We start from the raw sequence: 13,887 nt of genomic DNA on the forward strand, positions 1-13,887 counted from the left end.
TCTGATTATTTAATTCCGAAGGTTATAATTCTGGAACAAAGGAGTCTATAGTTTACGTCCTTATATGTTTAAATATCTATACATGGTATTTGGTTTTTGGGTTTCATTTTGTTATATATAATATCTTTTAGTGTTTAATTATTTAGGCAAAGGCGTTTATGCTTCATGTTATCATCAAATATTAATTCATAGTGTTCGACTTGATTGTATACAGAGAAAAAGTTGTGGTATTTGTTTTCGACTGTGCAGATACTGGTTGGTTTTCATATATGACACGAATATAAAACAGTAACATTACTGTTTTATGCATTATTTCTGGAAACCGATATATTGAAACAGCCTCCTATGAGACCACCAAGGATGCTTGCTAAAAATTATCAATCCTCTGATGATATTTATGATCATCAAACTGTCAAGCCAGTCTTTAAACCTTACGCACAAGTGGCGTCAACCTTGATAACTCATCATTAGGGTTATGAAACAGAATTATCTTTTCATTATTTTGACTTTGGAGTAGATATCCGACAGAGATAGATACAGTGAACCAATCGATAACCACACCATTCTAAATAAAAGCATATAAGATATTAACCGATACCCACTTGATAGTAAAAAACTGAAAAGAACATGCTGTTTTCCTAGTACTACTGATTAGACATTAGCCACGAAGAAGGGGGATGGATTTTGGTATACCGAACAACCGATAGCTGATGATTAAAATTCTAGGACATGGATGCATCTAGAACAGAAACCATAAAATCTATCGAAATGTGTCTAATGTGAGTTAATGGAAAAAAGGAGCACAGTTTGAAATAACGAACGACAAAGAGGAGAAAGAATGCAGTGAAATTTGGGGAGAAATGATTTAGAAACATTTGGGTGTAATAGGACAGGATGTGAGAAAAAGGGACACGGGTAAGGGTTGCTCAGAATTAGTAAGATACCGATTTGGCAAGACGTTGCAACAAGTCAAATTTACAGCCGCTAATTCGATCCGGCACAAAATAGCGCCCCTCGTAGGAAAGTGAAAGTTAATACAACATCTGCATGAAAAGGTGTAATTGGTTCTGTTGTAGTTATAGAAGTATATGTTATTCAGCTGTAATGGGTAGACACGCTATGATACATGCTGTGCGTGAAAGACACGAGGTTATTGACCACATAAGCATTTCTTTCGATGTCATTTTACATTAAAAAAACAGCGAATAATATATTTGTACGTCCTAATAATTATTGACAATAAAAAACTAGATAAACTGAAATATATACATTTTAGAGATATTAATGTTTACATTTTAAAACTATCACAAGAAACAAAAAGTAGTGTCGTATCGCCATGTTTTTTTATGTGGTGTTGTCGATTTCTAAGACTAAATTCCCACCGGATAATAACTCGTGATCGTTGTAAATGGAAGGGTTCGCACTATATATATATATATATATATATATGTACATATATATATATATATATATATATATATATATATATATATATATATTGTATATATACATATATATTATATATATTATATATATATTATATACATTATATATATTATATATATTATACATATATATATTATATATATATTATATATATATTATATATATACATATTATATATATTATATATTATATATATTATATATATGTTATATGTATTATATATATATATTATATATATTGTATATATATTATATATTATATATATTATATATATATTATATATATTGTATATATATATATATATTATATTGTATATATATTGTATGTATATTATATATATTATATATATAATATATATATTATATATATTATATTTATATATATATATGTATTATATATATATATTATATGCATATTATATATATTATATATATATATAATATATATTATATATATAATATATACTAGGATTTCATTTTCATTTAACAGCTCACGTCAGATACGAACAGAGTTATATTTGCGCCTTTCGATATTTTTAAAGGCTGAAACATTTGAATTATGTTAGCGACTTATGGTATTTTTGTATACCTTAATTGAAAAAAAAACTATTAACAACCTCTTTTAATTGAACATTATAAATAACCTCATTGAAATGCAATGGTTTTAATTTTAAATATAACTTACCTGAAACATATGTGCGGGCTGTTTCGCTGTATTACAGCTATTCAGTGCGGCTAGACTAGCTCCAGAATAAAATCCCCACCGCTTAAGCGACAGACGGGGCTTTTACGCTAATTTATTATAAATGGGTTTCTGAAATTTCACAACACACACGGCCACCCCCCTTATATATATATATATATATATATATATATATATATATATATATATATATATATATATATATATATATATATATATATATATATATATGGGCATTTTATGCTTTTTAAACAAGAGAAGGAGCAGATTTTTATTTAATAAACATATTTATTCCTTAAAATATAATTTTTTCGAATTCGACTCTTCAATATTCTTCTTCAGGAAGTGTTTACTTTATTTCATGCCATGTTTTTGTTTATGCTTGACACGTCCTCATGTAGATTTCGAGACTGAGGTGTAAAAGTGCGATACATAGTAAGGCGACGGCCCTGCTAATGTTTGAAAAAAAATAAATAGGAAGTACACTGTTTAAAAAACGCTGCTTTAATTTAAAGTTTTTTTTTTTTTCATAAGACCAGACAAGTGGATTTGAAAATTTTTTAATAAACATATTTATTCATTAAAATTATATTCTATCGAATTATAAAATATTCTCCTACAGGAATTGTGTTTTTTTTCGTTTTTCCACGCTGATGTTAATTCGGCCATGCTCTCAGATATATATGGGATTGAATGAGAATTTGCAAATGTGTCCACTCTTACATAATTTATTGTCATCTAAATCGGTAATGTCGCCCATTTTTTGAATTAATCAATTGATCGCCCTCTTTAGTTTACCCTCACTATGTACTATGAGTATGCTTAAGATACCACTTCGCATTGATTAGTGCACACTATGTATAGTCTGCGTAGCACTAAAGATAATCTAATGCCCATTTTATAGTCATCTGTAAATAATGGCTTCACTTAAAGTTTCACATGCAAAAGTCAAGTATCATGGTTCACTTATGCAAAAACGGAAACATTCATTTTGAACACACTCCTGTTTATCAGTTGCTTTCCTGGGCTGGGCTTCTCTACTTCTGCTGTTAAATAACTTTTCAATGCACTTCTGCTGTTAGGTTGTGTAAAAATCTAAAGGCGTATTCCCTATTTAATTGTAGTTTTCAATTATGGATTTTCTATAAATATCAGACGAATGACGTGAAAATAACTACGTAATCAGACTCCCAAACGAATTAAGTACCTTTGTATTAAATTTAAAAAAAAAAAAAATTGGGCTGATCGTTTCCGAGTCCATTGGGTACGAACTCTAATACATACACAAACACACATCATGTCCGTTTAGTAAAATCTAATATATAAAGGCTATATATCTGTCCGTCTGTCTCTGTATTTTATAACTCTAATTCCTCCGAAAGTAAAAGTCGCAGGGACGCTTTACAGGATCTCAAATAAATGGATTTTTACGCACCGTTTATTATTGCTTTTTAGCCGGTTTAAATAGTCGTTAACGAGTCAAAAATATATCAAAATTGGAAACAGATCGTTATCAACTTTGTCCAGTTTTATTTGAATTCATATGCAGTTCATATGCGTGTCACCTTGGTGCAGTGGTAACGTCCTCAGCTTTGAATGCTACGGTTTCGCTTTCAATTTTAGTTGATGGTAACCAAACAACTTTTTTTTTTACTACTGAAATCACGACTCTATTATAATATATCAGGAATGAGGACAAACCAATCTACACATTTAAGCGTATTCTATGCCAGCCCGCTATTAGTTATATATATATATATATATATATATATATATATATATATATGTATATATATATGTATATTTGTATATATATGTGTATATATGTATATATATGTATATTTGTATATATATGTGTATATATGTGTATATATATGATATATGTATGTATATATATGCATATATTTATATATATGTATACATATGTATATATGTATATATTTGTATATATATACATATATATATATGTATATATATATATGTATATATATATATGTATATATACATATATATATGTATATATATATGTATATATACATGTATATATATACATGTATATATATGTATATATATACATGTATATATATATATGTATATATATACATGTATATATATATGTATATATATGTATATATATGTATATACATGTCTATATATGTATGTATATATATATATCATAATAATTATATGATAGAAACGTGATTGTTAATAGGACAAATGCTAATCATAATTGAAACAGATGTAAATTTACGTCGCTGTTTTATGTCAATTGTTTTATTGTGCAAATGGTTTGAATAGGCAATAGTTGCATCGTACAATTTCCATTATACGAACATCTGACCGTGTATGGAAATCAATCATGTATCAGAAAAACAAATGTGGTTGCACTAAATTGCATAATATAAAATGGCGTACATAGAACAATATACCTAGGAAATCAGTTATGGATTCAAACATTTTATTTCAATTAATAAGTATATTGTAAAGAATTGCCTACATAATTCGGTATCATTATTAATGCGGTATGGATATTAAATTATTAACGGGTCAAAATTCTTCTAAAATTATATCTTATTTGGTTAAAGCAATCTCTATTTAGTTGCAGTCATCTTAAAGCTAAAACTTTCAATATATATATATATATATATATATATATATATATATATATATATATATATATATATATATATAATCGAAAATTTATACTCCTATCAATATGTGAATTCGCGTTGCAGCTTCAAATTATAACCAACCATATGAATTGTAAGTCATATATTGATGTCTCTTTATTATTTCCAGACTGTGTTTTCCGTCCTTTGTTTCTTTTCCTTGTTCCCATTTTTTCACAATCGACGTAGTAATATGTCAAGCGTATTTCCTACTTGTTCTATTTTTTGTTTTGGTCTCATGTCCCAACTCCTACTCATTATTCCAATTATTGTCCTCATTCACAAAAGGGCCTTTCTCCTTGTTCTCTGTGTTTTCTTCGTCCTCCTCTTTATCGTCATCGTTGCCGCTGTTGTCGTAATCTAATTCTACCTCATTTACTTCTTTTGCTACTACCAGATAAGGTGGTCTTCAGGTATGGTCTTTCTGGCTAAAATGCATTAAATATTGGTGCAACTAACTTTCACTTTCCCTTTGTAAAACCCAATCAAAAAAAAATGTTTCTTTTTCCGTACAAAACAACACACCTATAAGCCATAAACACATTTTGAATCATATAAAAAAGTGTAAGCATGTAATCTTTTGACAGTATCATTGTATCCGAAACGAGTTGATATGCCGTACAATCAAACAGCGAAATTGAACTGCATGCAGACATATTAGAAGCTTAAATAACTTGAAACAATAAGAGAATTTTTGTTTCCAAAATTACCAGATTCAAAATTAAAAAAACACGAAAAGGTTTTAAATGCTGTATAACTAAAACAATCAAACCAAACACCGTGAATAAATATTAGATACTATAAACAATTTGAAGCGTAAGAACATTTTTTGTCAGAATTACTTTATTTGGCATAAAAGCACAAAAGTTATTATGCCGTAAAACAACATAACCAAACCAAATCATCCACTTATTTTTCGTTTTCTAATAATCACATCATACTATTTCCCAGATTTCTCATATGTATGAAGCGCGCTTACTATTCTATTTTAATCATCTTCCCTTTCTTTGGCATCAGCGGTCTCTTCTCCTCTTTATTCTACTCTTTGGTCTCCTTTTCCAAGTTGATTTTTAGTTCTTTCTATTCTTTCTTTTATTTACTGTTTAGGTGTATTTCGCCTCGCCGAGCACAGTCGGTTCTACTCTAACTCAAGCGCTCCGAGGGTAATTTAATTTAAGCTCACGTGATTGGAAGTAAGGAGCTGATTGGTTAATTACCGCTTCCGCCTCCACCGACAGAAAACCGCGAAACAGAGCATCGAAATTAATAAAAGAATTTAGTCTTCTCAAGCAAAAGTAAGCACACTAAAAAGAAAATGAGCCGATAGAAATGCCTGCCTCTCGTTGAACGTGCATTGTTTTTCTTTGAAGTGACTTATTTTACATAGTTTGAATAAGAAAAACTAACATATAACCTGCTTGGCTGGATATGCGAATTGTAACGAAGAAACGAAATAAATATCTCAAGTATGACGGGCAAAATAAACACGATGAACAAAAAGCGGGACTTATGCAGAATACAGTTACGTTATCGTCGGCATATTCTTAGAAATTAATGTAAACAACCAAAAACTTCTTTTAAAAAAATCGTGTCTTTGTTTTTTGTTTATTTTATAAAGGCGAACACACTGTTTATGTGCCAAAGTAAAACCTTTTTACATTTTTCCTTATTTTGCAAATGAATTACCACTTATAATAGCCTAGATATCACTTGATAATAAGTGTTAATGAATGCAATTTATTAGTGCAGTAATCGTTTATGATGTAAATTTGGTAGGATTTGATTTATTAAATAAGCAGATAAACAATACCTAGGTTACAATCGTCATAGAACAGGATATTGTAATCTGCAGGTAGGCAGACCAGAAGAACAGTTTTCTACAGGCTAGCAGTTCTAGGAAATAACATTTGTTCATGGAATCTGTGTGTAGATTTACGCACATACACAGGGGGCGCATGGGGGGAAATAGTTAATAGTAGTTGTAGGTAGTCGAGTGTTGCTTTTTGTTGATTTTTTGTAAAATCCCGGCAAAGGGAGGATCATAAATTGGTCATCAGACGAGCAGCTATGTTGAAAATAACTATAAAGCAGAGGCCGGTACGCAAAATTTCTTATGTGGGAAAGGGGTTGCAGGGAATTAAAAAACGCAACACCTACTAGGTTTCGAATCGAGTTTGAATTCTCTCATGGCAAGGTAGAGGTGCCGAGCAGCTTTAGCCAAGATGTAACAACAATACTCAATTTTAGGACGTACATGATTCTTATCCAGATAGATAATTGCATAGGTAGTGATATACCTACTAGATCTATAGAATGATCCAACAATTTTCCCAGCGATCTTCACAACAGACTTTATTTGTTAGAACAAACGATGTTTAAAATACTTCGATAATGTCAATGTAAGAAGTCCGTTTGCAGTTTACAGACCTACTGAAATTATAAAGTTGGTATTAAAAAATAAGTATTCACATTAGAGAAGAAGGGTTAAAATATTCTGTACGTTCACTTTAAAACATAAAGATCAACAAAAAAATACCGTAAAATATGAACTCTATTCCCGAGAAATACGGTTTACCAACATCAATTGGTGGCAGAGAGAATCAAGAAGATATGTAAGCAAGAGAAACAGTATCACCATTTAGACATACACCGGAACGGCAAGGAGAGTACCGGAATCACGTAGATGTAAGTGAAAGGTATAGTTCCAAAGAAAAGTAAACAGAGGTAACTCGAGGAAGAATATTCAACACTTGTTTCGATAGTGCTCAATACTTTGCCCTAGTGATCGAAATGAACGTAAAATAAAATAACAATGGGAAAAATGGTTACACCAAAAGGGAGACAACTTGTTATTTGTTAATACAATTGTTATACTTCTTATTAATTAATAATTATTTCTAACATGCATCAGTTTAATCAATGAAATGATAAACAAATCCAAAGATTTAATCGAACAAACAGATACACCGTCAGAAATGTGTTACAATATAAAACCAGACACACAGACGGAATTTAGAAAGTTAAAAAATCTTGGATAAAAAAAAAATACGGAAAATAAACAGATGGAAAATTCTGGCAGTGTTTCGGGAATCATTCGCCAAGATCAGATAAAATCAGCTTCATTCAAATATTATCTCAGAACAGACAACACCTATGTACGCCTTCCATGTTTCGGTATTTATACAAATATACACAAGCAAATACATGAACAAATATACGAGCGCTCACACACCAAGATACAGGCACATATCCACACACACATACACACATACATATATTTATGTGTGTGTGTGCGTGTGTACGTTAGCTTCCTTCAATCTTCAGATTACGGATACCCTGTGTAATGGTGCCTGCGTGTGGAATTTTTGTTGCAAAAATTGCCCAATCTCCAGCCACCTTTTCCTTCCAACCTCCTCCTAGATTTTCTGGTCTATAGACATGAAACTTCAAATATAAGGTATTTTACCACATGTGAAACTTTATATATGAGTTTTAGCCCCGGAAAATCGGTAGAAAAGTGTGAAAATAACAACAAAATTATTACAAGGTGAAGGTCGAACGGTGGCTTTACGAACATAATGTAGTAGCCATTGGGATATGTTCTAAGTTTTAGCCTAGCAACAAACACGTCTTCATAACTCAGTCATTCCCGACAGAGTCGAAAGTAAATCATAAACTAAACGTTTTGGTTTCGATCCTCGGTGATGTCGGACGAGTTATTTCATCTAATTTTTGTAACTTTTTAAATCGCTAATAAAGATTGGGTTCAATATCATATAATAATAAATACGAAATCTGCATTAATGAAAATATATTTAAGCGTATCTTACGATCAGACAATGGCGGGAGCCCTGTGAGCATATATGTATATATATATATATATATATATATACATATATATATATGTATATGTATATGTGTGTGTGTCAGTGAGAGATTGAGAAAGAGATTCTGAGAAACAGAGAAAGAAGTAAAAACTTGTGGTGTTTAGTAATTCAATCAAGTATAATGGCGTCTAGAAAAGTGTAGTTTGAAAGCCAGTAAAATTATAACATATTGATCATGTCCGAAATTATTTTTTGTAATGAGTATATATAATATAATATATATATATATATATATATATATATATATATATATATATATATATATATATACGTGTGTGTGTGTGTGTGTGTGTGTAGTTTTGTGTTCGTGTTTCTAATGAAGTCTCTAAGAAGTAGATGTTATTTACCAGGTTTTAATAAGGGTAGCGTGCATAAACAAACGAAGATACGAATTATGCGTACGACAAATATAATATCAGAAAAGTAATAACTCAAAATGGAACTGTGCAACTAGGAAAGAGAGGTGAACTCAAGTCCAATGACTGAATGCGAATTTTGAGTCATCCTCGGAGGGTGTGTAAGTTGTGAAAGCCGTTCCACCCCGGTCCCAATTTTGGCCTTCACATCGTACACTGAGATCAGAAGAAACTGCAGAACCATCGCCAGGCGCCCTCGTCTCTGCAGATTACAGGAATGGATTTTTAATAGACAACCTATGAGGCAGTTCCAGTAAGGTCAAAGCCAAGACACAAGAACGGCACGTTGGAACGGTGCCCAGATTTAGGTGCGTTGGTTAGAACTACGCCAAGAACAGCGACTACGATGGAGACAGGCAGTTTTACAAATATGATAGCGTGTAAGGAATAATGCTAATGGTGAAATCAGAGGAGGTGATGTTTGGAAGTAAATTTGATAAAAGAAGAGGAAAATGAAGAAAAGGACAATGTGTACAAGATGAAAAGGAACGAAAACGCAAAAAAAGAAAGTCTAGTTTCAATATCATAGAGGAAAAGATTGTGAAAGATTGAGGTGCAGAGAAATGTATAGAATGAAGAAAAGAAAGGCAAAATGAAAACACTAGTAGAAGAACAACAGAAGGAATAAAACTATTTAAATGCTAGAAAAAGGTAAATAAGATAGAGTTTTCGAAAGACAAGGTAGAAAAGTTAGATCTTGAAAAAGGAGGAGATGAAGAGATATAAAAGAGGAAAAAAGTGTGGAAATAGGAGAAAGACACGATATTAAAAATAACAGATAAAATAAAACAGAGGAATGGAAAAAGGGAAAATGAAAAGAAAGAGAACTAGCAGCAGTTGACTGATAAGCGATTAACAAAAAAGCAATGGGAGGATATAGAAAAAAAACGAAAAAAGTATGTAGGCACGGGTTGATATGAATGGGGCGAAAACACGGAAAACATTGGAATAAAAAGACAAATAAAAAAATGAATTCGTAAAGGAAAACAAGACAACAAATAAAATAAATATGAAAAATAATGTGTCAAAATGGACGAAAAATGTATACGATAAAAAGGAAAACAGTCAATACACTCGAAAAGAAATCGTCCAACAAGCAATAGATAAAAAGAAGGGTAGTCTTTTTTTCTAAATCGAGTCCCACCACGCCTTTCTCTGTTTCATATGATTAAATTTAATGAAATATAACCAGCTTAAATCATAATTACACTTAGATATAATTAATAACAGTTTATGACTAAATTCATTACATACAAATATATATGCACATAAAAAACTTCATGTAAATCGAGATATTATTTCCATTTTATAGAAATATGCTTATATGCCTATATAATCTATAATTTGGTGAGTCGAATACAAGATAGCCAGATATTATTTCTTTATATAATGCGTCAACAAATCACTATAAACAATTTGCTCCGTCAGACATCAAATTGTTCATATATTCGTCTGTCGTATATAGTTTGAAATAATATTGTTTTGGGGAAACTAGTAACATTGGACGCGTCGACAATGTACTCTATAAAAAATTGCGTCCCTCGTTCACCTATGTCCGTCATAATAACGCTTGGAATAAAGTTCAAATAAAAGTCATGATCTATCTATGCGTGTTCATAAGAAGAAGAATGTCGAACGATCACTCACGTGTTAGATCGAAATTTATAATATACCTATCGGTCTTCATTAAAAGATACATCCGGAGCGGCGTCACGCTTGATTTCGAAATAGCCTTCATGGTATACATATGCGTCGCTATAAGTAAATCTGTCTGGCTATCCGTCGTGTTTTAGTTCGAAAAAAAAACTCATTGTGGTGTACATATGTGTCTCCATGAGCAACTCTGTCAGGTGGTCCATCGCGTTTAATTTCGAAATAACATTAAGGAACTACCTATGCGTCTCCATAAGAAATTCGTTAAGCTGTTTATTGCGTTTGACTTCGAAATAAATGTATGATATATCTATGTATTTCGAGAAAAAGATTTATCTGGCGGTTCGTCGTTATTAAGTTGAAAATAGCATTTCGGGTAAGCCAATATCTTTACAAAAAGGCAGTATAGATAGATTCTAAATAACATTTAACCGCGAGTAAAATTGCCGCCCGTGATAAAAATCAATTTTAATTTATTCATGAACTTATATTTATTTACAGTGTGAGGCGTGGAGATTTCTGTCAAGTTAGTTTTAATCAAGCGATGAGGTTATGTAAAACCACATTTGTTTGTAAATAGATGGGAAGGAATTAAATAAAACTCTACTTTGTGCTGAATGCAGCATTAAATCTAATATCTCCTGGATATATCATGCATTGCTTATAACACTTGGTGAATCTAAAAACACTCAATTCAGACTGCGGAATGTCGGCTAGGCATCGACTGTGGAAATAGGTTACATAGTATTTATAGAGCTGAATACCCGGCTATTTAGTTTGTTTACGATTCCGATAAAGATTTATGAATACTCACCCCGAAGACATAAGTAAATAAAAATAGAATAAAGAGAAACACCCCCCATATATATGTATGTATATATATATATATATATATATATATATATATATATATATATATATATATACATACATACATATATACATGTATGTATGTGTGTGCATATGTGCATATACATATCTATACACACACTAACTGTATATTTATATGCATATATATATATAAATATGCATACACACACATATATATGTATATATATGATATATATATATATGTATATATGTACATATCTATAGACATATGTGCAACTATATGTATACATAAAATATAATAGATATACTTATATATGCACACATATCTACCTATCTCTCGCTCTCTCTCACTCGATATATACATATATATACGCATATATATATATATATATATATATATATATATGTATATATATATATATATATATATATATATATCAGGAAAGAGATAGAAAGAGATACAAGAATATCGATAGCCCGAGTATAAGTTGTTGCATTACCTTTCCGTCACTAAATAAGGTTAGAGTTAAAATATTATATATGTTAACTTTATTTTAAATACGTTATTTCCATTACTATTCAAACACAGGATATGCTTTCTATTTTTCAAACAAATAGAAAATTTATAACGTCAATTTAAAGTAGACGTAAATAAATTCGAAAGCTTCTTAACCAATTTTTAATGGCTATGCTTTAAGTCTAAAGATAACCACACTTGGACTTTAGAACGAACAACTTTGTTCTTAAATTGAAAAGATATTTAAATATAAGTGTAGATCATACACTTTATATATATATATATATATATATATATATATACATATATATATATATGTGTGTGTGTGTGTGTAAATATACACACACGCATATATACATATATATATATGTAATTAAATATATATATATGTATATATACATACATATAATACACACACGTATATATATATATATATATATATATATATATATATATATATATATATATATATATATATATTGCTATTGGTATGTGTATTGGTATTCATACAGACAGGGAAATGTCTTGCAACGCTAACATAAAAATGCTACGATGCTTATTTGTTAATATGTGAGATCACTTATAGCGAATATATTTTTGCTTCATATATCTGAGGCGATCCTAATTATTAATAACATCATATGAAAACTTCGCCATACCAGTTAAGCTCAGTTTTTTGTATTTCTGTATAAAAATATAGATATAATAACTCTATTTATTATTGAGCTCAAGGTTATTAAGTAGCAGTTATATTACCTAGATTATTCGGTTCTCAATTAAGATTTAAGCTTGAGTATTATGCACACAATCCATCCATCAATATATTTATATATATATATATATATATATATATATATATATATACATATATATACATATATATATATATATATATATATATATATATATATATATATATATATATATATTTGTTGTGGGGTTTTATTTTTCATATTTTATCATACGTCTAATGGTATTCTTGTCAGTTCGGAAACGTATCCATGGAAGATATATTTAATGGTTATTTCTTCGAATTTAAAGCCCGATTGCATTTGGCTACAGTAGAATAGGTTAATGGTATTAGGATTTTTATATTGTCGGCTATTATTATTTATGATGATATTTGTAAAGTTCTGGGTATTGATTTTATTTGCTGATCGGCCATATAGTTTGGAAATCCATTATTGATAAGGTCTTGCTTGATTTTTTATTAGCTTGTGAAGTTTTTTTTTTGGGTTATTTTTTTTTATAAGGCAATATTAGGTTGGCCCGTAAAAAAAAAACTTTGTGCGTATGGCTATGTTGTAACGGTGTTAAAACATTTAAACGCAAAATCTGATAGTAAAAAGCAATACCCGGATCTTCACTAAAACTACTTAACCGAATCAACGTCATTTCTAATGTCAAATGCCCGTTGGATTAGAGCAACTCGGATAACAACAATACAAATACTTGCAGCATTGTTTACGTTGGTAACATATACACTTTATCACGCCGTTTTTTCATGCATTATACAAAATCAGTAGCAAGATTACAACACTTGTAAAATAACTTAAATATCCTCTCGAAGCAAGGGAAATCTTTGTCATAAACACACAAATAATACACCGCGAAACAAGCCTAAAGTCCTAAAAAATACTTGAAGCTATACACTTCAAAGCGGAAAAAAAACAACTATTAACCAAATTACATTATCATCGATCGAGAACACACCTGTGCTGCAACTCCCGTGTGTATACATGACCTAGTAATAACCACTTGAACGG

General features: G+C 30.1%; 1 protein-coding gene across 1 annotated transcript in view; it reads right to left on the reverse strand.

The window, feature by feature from the left end:
- LOC145259190 (uncharacterized) overlaps nucleotides 1–13,887 on the reverse strand; it is a 987,395-nt gene that overhangs the window by 554,792 nt on the left and 418,716 nt on the right. The window lies entirely within an intron of this gene.

Source organism: Euprymna scolopes, chromosome 34, assembly GCF_053919585.1.
Source record: "Euprymna scolopes isolate OS-2025 chromosome 34, ASM5391958v1, whole genome shotgun sequence".
Classification (NCBI taxonomy): Eukaryota; Metazoa; Mollusca; class Cephalopoda; order Sepiida; family Sepiolidae; genus Euprymna; species Euprymna scolopes.